The sequence below is a fragment of the Choloepus didactylus genome, chromosome 14 (assembly GCF_015220235.1).
Source record: "Choloepus didactylus isolate mChoDid1 chromosome 14, mChoDid1.pri, whole genome shotgun sequence".
NCBI lineage: Eukaryota > Metazoa > Chordata > Mammalia > Pilosa > Megalonychidae > Choloepus > Choloepus didactylus.
In genome coordinates, this window is record NC_051320.1 from 48,052,517 (window position 1) to 48,060,487 (window position 7,971).

Here is a 7,971-nt window from a genome sequence, read left to right on the forward strand (position 1 = left end):
ATGTAGGTTAGAATCCAGATACTGGGTCAATCGGCTAATGTCAAGTTGTCAGCTGGCCTGCATTCCTTTCTGGAGGCTCTAGGGGAGATTCTGTGCCTTTGCCTTTTCCAGCTTCAAGAGGTTGCCTACATTCCTTGGATCTTATTCAAAACCAGCAACTCTCTTACCCTACTTCCCTTGTCCCAACTCTCTATAACCGCAGCCAGGAATGGCTCTCTGCTTTTAAAGACTCATGTGATTAGACAGGGTCCACCATTAAGCCTGAATAATCTTCCCCATCTCCAGCTCCATAACCTTAATCACACCTGCAAAGTCCCCTTGCCATATAAGAGATCATGTAAGGTGAGGTCACAAGTTCCAGAGAGCAAGGTGTAGTCACATTTTGGGTGCCATTATTCTGCCTCCTACAAACAAAAATATGATTGTTTTGAATACATTTAGTTTGACATGTAGGTAGGAAATATAGATTTAATGCCTGTTCTGGTTTGCTAATGCTGCTGTTATACAAAATACCAGAAATGGATTGGCTTTTATAAAGAGGGTTTACTTGGTTACAAAGCTGAAGTCTGAAGGCCATGAAAATGTCCACATTAAGGCATCAACACAAGTATACCTTCACCAAAGGAAGGCCAATGGCATCTGGAAAACCTCTGTTAGCTGGGAAGGCATGTGGCTGGCTTCTGCTGATCCCAGGTTATGTTCCAGCTCCTCTCTCAGCTCCTGTGCTTTCTTCAAAATGTTGCTCTTGGGGAATTTTGTCCTCTCTTAGCTTCTCTGGAGCAAACTCTGGGCTAGCATAAGTCTGCTTTCAATGGCCATCTCCAAAATGTCTCTCTCAGTTGTTCTCCAAAATAGCACTCACAGCTGCTCTGAGGTCCTTCTGTTTGTGAGCTCTTTTCACAGGACTCCACTTAAAACTAATCAAGACCCACCCCGAATGGGTGGGGACACACCTCCATGGAAATAATCTAATCAAAGGTGTTGCCCACAGTTGGGTGGGTAACATCTCTATGGAAACACTCAAAGGATTCCAACCTCATCAATACTAATACGTCTGCCCCCACAAGACTGCATCAAAGAACATGGCGTTTTGGGGGACACTACACAGCCAAACCAGTACAATTCTTAAAAATAGTTGGAAATGTATGAGTTGAGATTGCAAAAGAAAACAGTGCTAAAGACATGTATTTGGAAAACATCTGCATAGTTAGGATGATAGATGCAATGACATCACCTAGGGAAAGAGGGAAGTTATAGATTAGGAGAAAACCAAGGCCAGAATCTATGAAGAATACCACTAGTCAAGAAAATCAGAAAAGTGCTCACCTCAGGAGAGCACATCTTCCTGAAATTAAAGGCAAGAAAACTTCATGAGTGTCCTGGTTTCCTACAGTTGCTGTACCCAAATACCACAAACCTGGTGCCTTAGAACAGCAGAAACTTATTCTCTCACACTTTTGGAGACTTGAAGTCTGAGATCAAGATGTCAGCAAGGCTATGCTTCATCTCAAACCTGTAAAGAAGAATCCTTTCTTGCCTCTTCTAACTTCCGGTGTTTATGGGCAATTCTTTGTGTCCCTTGGCTTACAGACACATTACTCCTATCTCTATCTTCTCCTGGCCTTCTCCCCGGTGACTTCTGTGTTTCTTCTTCTCTTCTTATAAGGACAGTCACATCGGATTAAGGGCCCACTCTCATCCCATATGACCTCTTGTTAACTTAACTAGCTCCATCTGAAATGACTCTGTTTCCAAGTAAGTTCCCCCTATAAAGTGGGGGGGTTAGAAATTCAACATATCTTCTTCAGGGATGCAATTCAAGGCATAACAAAGAGAGAGAGTTATTATAAAACATAAGACTAGTCAAAGAAGATTAGGATCTGGATAAAGAACCAAGCACACAAGAGAAAGGGTTAGCCATGGAGAAGACAACAAACACTTTCTTCTCTACGGCTTAAGGAAGACAGCATCGGTGAAGATTGAGAAATATTGAGATGGAGAAAAGGGGAGTCAGAGAATTGGTCCCATGATTTTAAGAGTTGAGGCAATGACATATTATGGAAAATAAGGATGGCAAAGTTCAGATTTAGAAAGAACCTGGTAAAGAATCATTAACATTTTGGTAGCAGAATGAACAGTCACCAAAGGTCAATGTCACTGTACTAGCAATCCTTGGTTTGAAGATATCTTCCTCAACCTGATAAAGAAAACTACACAGACCCCCCAGCCAACATCATATTCAGATGCTTTCCTGATATGAGCAGGCATTATTAGTGATGTCCTGAAAAGTACACTAAAGCAAGAAAAAAGAAACAGAAGGCACAAAGAATGGAAAGGAAGAAGTAAATTGCTTCTTTTCAGACAGTATGTAGTATCCTAAGGAATCTGCAGTATAACTACTAAGTAGAACTAATAGATGAATTTAGCAATGTCTCATAATAAAAGGCCATTATTTTAAAAATGACTTTTATTTCTAAACATTAGCATAAAAAACAGAAAATAAATTTTACAAAGCAATTTTAGTTACAATTGCCTCAAAAAACATAAAAATATTTAGAAATGAATTTAACAGAAGATATGCAAGATCTCCACAATGAATAAATATGAAACCCTGCTGAGAGAAATTAAACTCCTATATAAGTGGAGTTTTACAATGTTCAAGAATTGGAAGACTCAATAATATTGACATTAATTTGGGTGAATTGATCTATAGATTGAATGGACTCCTAATCAAAATCTCAACAAGTTTTTCTGTACAACTTGGCAAATAAATACTAAAATTTCTGGGAAAAAGACCTAGAAGAGCCAAAACAATCTTGTAAAAGAACAAATTTGGAGGATTCACAGTACTTTATCTTAAAGTTAATTTTTTTAATCGCTATAGTCATCAAGACAATGTGGTACTGACATAAGAAGAGACAAATAAATAAGTGGAATAGGCCCAAATATATGTGGCCAATTAATTTTTGACAAAGGTGAGAGGAAATTTCAATGGGGAAAGGAAAGCTGTATCAACAAATGTTACTGGAACAACTGGACAGCCAGTAGGCACTCAAATGAACCACAGACCTCTTATCACACCAAATATACATATTAACTCAAAATGGACCCTAGACCTGAATATGAGCTCAAACTATAAAACTTCTAGAAGAAAATTTAAGAAAAAATTTTAATAATCTTGGGTTTGAGGAAGATATCTCAAAGAAGACACACTAAGTATTAAATGAAAGAAAAATTTGATAAATTGTCAAAATCGATGTCAGCTAAAAAAAAAATCCCATGAACAAAATACATGGCAAGCCATAGACTGGAAGAAAATATTCTCAAATCATATATTCATAATCTTTATAAGTAAAGAACTCTTACAAATCAAGAACAAAATGTAAATGACTATTTTAAAAAGGGAAAAGACTTGATAAAAAAAATAACATATAACAAAAGTTAATTAGTACTTGAAAAGTTGCTCATCATAATTAGTAATGAGGGAAATATAAACCAAAACCAAAATGAGATCCCATTTCCCATCCACTAGAATGGCAAAAAATGAAAATGACTGACAGTTCCAAATATTAAGCAGGAGGTGATGGACCTGCAATTCTCATAAATGACAAGTAAGGGAGGAAATGGAACAACTTTAGAAAACTTTAGAAAACTTTAGAAAAACTTTTGACAGTTTTGCATTCAGTTACATGCCTATATATATATACTCTTATATATTTACCCAAGAGAAATGATAACATACTTGCACCCAAAGAATTGTGCATGAAAGTTCATAGCACCATTATTCATAATATCCAAAAAATGAAACTAACCCAAATGTCCATCAACTGGTGAAAGGATAAACAAATTGCATCATATTCATACAATGGAATACTACTTATTAATTAAAAGGATAAAATTTATTGATATATACATGTAAAATAAAAAGGCTTAAGCCTATGGTTTAGTAATTGTTCTAATGCATCTAGACATCTACACAGCAAGCATGACTCCAAAATAGCTTACTATCTGCCTTCTAAAAGATATTTGAAAAATATTTACCCGTGTGGTGGTCCCAAGAGAGGGAGCACAAGGCCAATGTAATGAACCAAGTTCTACATTTTCTCTTCTTACATGCTTAAAACAGTGTTTTGAATATGTTTCATTTCTTCTAACATAAGATTAAAGTTGGGGAAAAGGTTGTTAAAGCATAATTCTAATATAAGACATCCTTCTATATTTTTTATCCTAAGATCTTTAATATGATGAATTACTTCCTTTAGTTTTTTAATAGATGAAAGTTACATTCATTTGCTACTTTCATTTAAAGAATCTAAATTAAGGGAAAACACTTACATCAGTGAATAGAAAAATGAAACCAGGTTTAATAGAAATTAAAATAAGAGGGAGGCAAATAAAAGTGATTTACCAAAACTTATTATTTATTTATAATAGATTTAAGCCTTTATATTATATAAATTATATATATCAGTAAAGGGCCTTTCGGCTTCTCTCCAGGACCCTTGGCATACCTACAAATTTGAACAAATATTTCAATGCTCTTTTTTTCTGATGAATTCTTTCACTATAAATTAAATACTTATTGTAAGCAAGTAATATTTTATATAGTTATTGTGTTTCTTCATTTCAAGAGCACGTTTGCCTTGATTCATTCTAGACAATCCCCATATGTGGGTTGTTACAGTTTTTGCTAATGTGTAATTATGTACCATTAAAATAATAACAGCTGTCATTCATTCAGTACCTCCAATACCTGATGCTGAGATAAGTACTTACCTACATTATCTCAATTAATCCTCACAACAGGCCTAGGAAGTAGGGACAATAATTAACCCCCATTTTACAGATGGGGATTCCGAAGTTCAGAGAAATTGAGAAACATAACCAAAGTCAGTTAGTAAACACCAGAACAGGGTCTGAGCTAAGTTCTCTATGACTTTAGAGCCTGTGTTCTTAAGTGCCAGACTACACTTGTGCTTGTTTCTCTTAACCTGATGCTTATTTGTGCTTATTTACCTAACAAACGTCACCAAGGAAGGGGGTGACACCAAATGTCCTAGCTAACACAAAGAGAAATTGCCCACAGCTTTCCTGTGGCTCCTCCTATAGCCCTGGAGCTGCCTTGCTGAATAGCACTAAGCAATATAAATACTAAAATTACCTAGATGTAAACATAACCTGTCACTAGACTTCAGCTACAACCAATTTCCAGTTGTGTTTTACCTTAAACGTTAAAACCCCATTACTAAAAATGTCACATTGATTTTGCATTTTTTTATTCTATCAAAACCCTGCTGAAAGGATAGTAAATGTGTTTAAAATGGTATTAACCTACAAGGACAATAAGACAGGAGAAGATGAAATAGGAAAGGATGCTACATAAATGGAAAAGGGAAAAAAATGACTTTTAAAAAAATACAAAATATGAAAATTGATATATATATATTTTGAATAAAATCAAGGAAATCTCACAGAACTCAGAACAAAAAGACCAAAATATGGAAAAATATGAGAAAAGGTAATAAAATTATTCCAATATCCGTCTAACAGTACTTCTAGAAGAGAGAACAGAGAAAATAAAGGGGAGGGAATTATCAAATATAAAATACAAGAAACAATTTCAAAACTGAAGGACAGAGATTTTCTTGTAGGTAATAGTATCTCAGGGAGTCTCAGGGAGGAGATAGTTTCAGGTATAGATTACATTTAGCACCTGATATTACAAGGAGAATGGGTCAAACCTTGACTGTCCAAGGTCAAGCAAACTGCTATGTGCAATCTTCAAGATACTTGGGGGTCAGGGGCTCCCACACCTACATTCTGCTTACAAGCCACAGTCTACAGGAAAAACAGAATGCAGGAATTGGACTTTAAAAGATAACCTTGGAGAAGGAAGAAGATGATGGCATAGAGAGAAGTGTAAATTAGTTAATCCCCCTGGAGGAACTAATAAACATCCAGGAACAACTAGTAAATGATCTGGAATAACTGCTGGGAGACAACCATGACTGTCCACACATTGTGCACCAACCTGGATTGGGAAGAATGCCTGAGACCACAGCATGGAATCTGTGAGTAGAAACTGCAGACCCAAGCCAAAAGCCCTCTCCCCCCATGGTAGCCTGAACTGCAAAGCCTCACTGTGATAGAGAGCAGCACTCTATGAACAAGTGAATATGCCTCAGTCAAGCTCCAACTGGGGTTTTATTGGCAAATGTGTACTGAGCTACAAATCCCCAACAAGCAGACAGAGGGTTTTAGTGATGACTGACCTTGAAGAGCCAGGGAACTTCTCTAGCCCAGGAGGGGGAGCCCAGAGAACCAGGTGCTATCTCTGGCTGATGGGTGAAACTGGGGGCCATGGACTGGCCCTGAAAGGGGGCTTTCTGTCCCTTTTTCTCTCTTGCAACCTGAGCATCTCAGTGGAGAAAGCCTCAGCCATTTTCAGTTTGCAGCGCTCTGACCCAGACAAGGGTGGAGATAGCAGAGTCAGAGAGACAAAGAACCTACTAAAATGCAGATGATAACTCCCTAGGGGGTGTACCTTATCTTTCCTAAGAGGAAGGAGGTGGTACCCAGCTCTTCTACCTGCCTTCCATTCAGAACCAGACCCCAGAGCCTGGGAGGAAAACAGCCAAAACAGAAACTAAGGAGGCCATACCTACTTACACCAGTCAGGAGCTACAGGCTGACAGGCACCAACTGCTGGGCAGGTTAGGAAAAGCACAGCAACTTGAGACCTCACAGTGTGTGTCAATCTTCTAAGACATGGAAACCTTATACTAAATATTGCCCCCTTCTGGGACCTGAGTCCATTCTGGTCTGGGAAAACCTGATTGGTGTAACCAAGGAAGCCAGATGCCTAGACATCAGAAAACTACAATTACACTAAGAAAAACGAAGTTATGGCCCAGTGAAAGGAACAAACTTACACTTCAACTGAGATACAGGAATTGAACCAGCTAATGCTAAATCAATTCAAAAAGTTTAGGGAAGATATGGCAAAACATGTGAACCATATAATGAAAACACTGGGCGTCCATAAGGTAGAAATCGAAAGTTTGAAAAAAACAACTGGCAGAATCTACGGAAATGAAAGGCACAACACAAGAGATGAAAGACACAATAAAGACATACAACAGCAGATCTCAAGAGGCAGAAGGAAACAGGAACTGGAGAACAAGACACCTGAAATCTTACACACAAAAGAACAGATAGGGAAAAGAATGGAAAAATATGAGCAACATCTCAGGGAACTGAATGACAACATGAAAACCATAAATGTATGAGTCATGGGTATCCCAGAAGGAGAAGAGAAGGGAAAAGGGGCAGAAGCAATAATAGAGGAAATAATCAATGAAAATTTCCCATCTCTTATGAAAGACATAAAATTACAGATCCAAGAAGTACAGCATACCCCAAACAGAATAGATATGAATAGGCCTACACCAAGACACTTAATAATCAGATTATCAAATGTCAAAGACAAAGAGAGAATCCTGAAAGCAGCAAGAGAAAAGCGATCCATCATATACAAAGGGAGCTTGATAAGACTATGTGGGATTTCTCATTAGAAACCATGGAGGCAAGAAGGAAGTGGGGTGATATATTTAAGATATTGAAAGAGAAAAACTGCCACCCAAGAATCTTATAACCAGCAAAACTGTCCTTCAAACATGAAGGAGAGTTTAAAATATTCTCTGACAAACAGACAATGAGAGAGTTTGTGAACAAGCTACCTGTGCTACAGGAAATACTAAAGGGAGCACTACAGACAGATAGGAACCGACAGGAGTGAGAGGTTTGGAACACAATTTTGGGTGATGGTAGCACAGCAATGGTAAGTATATTGAACAAAAGATGACTGTGAGTATGGTTGAAAGAGGACGGTTAGGAGCATGTGTGACACCAGAAGGAAAGAAGAAAGATAAAGACAGGGACTGTATAACTCAGTGAAACCTAGAGTGCTCA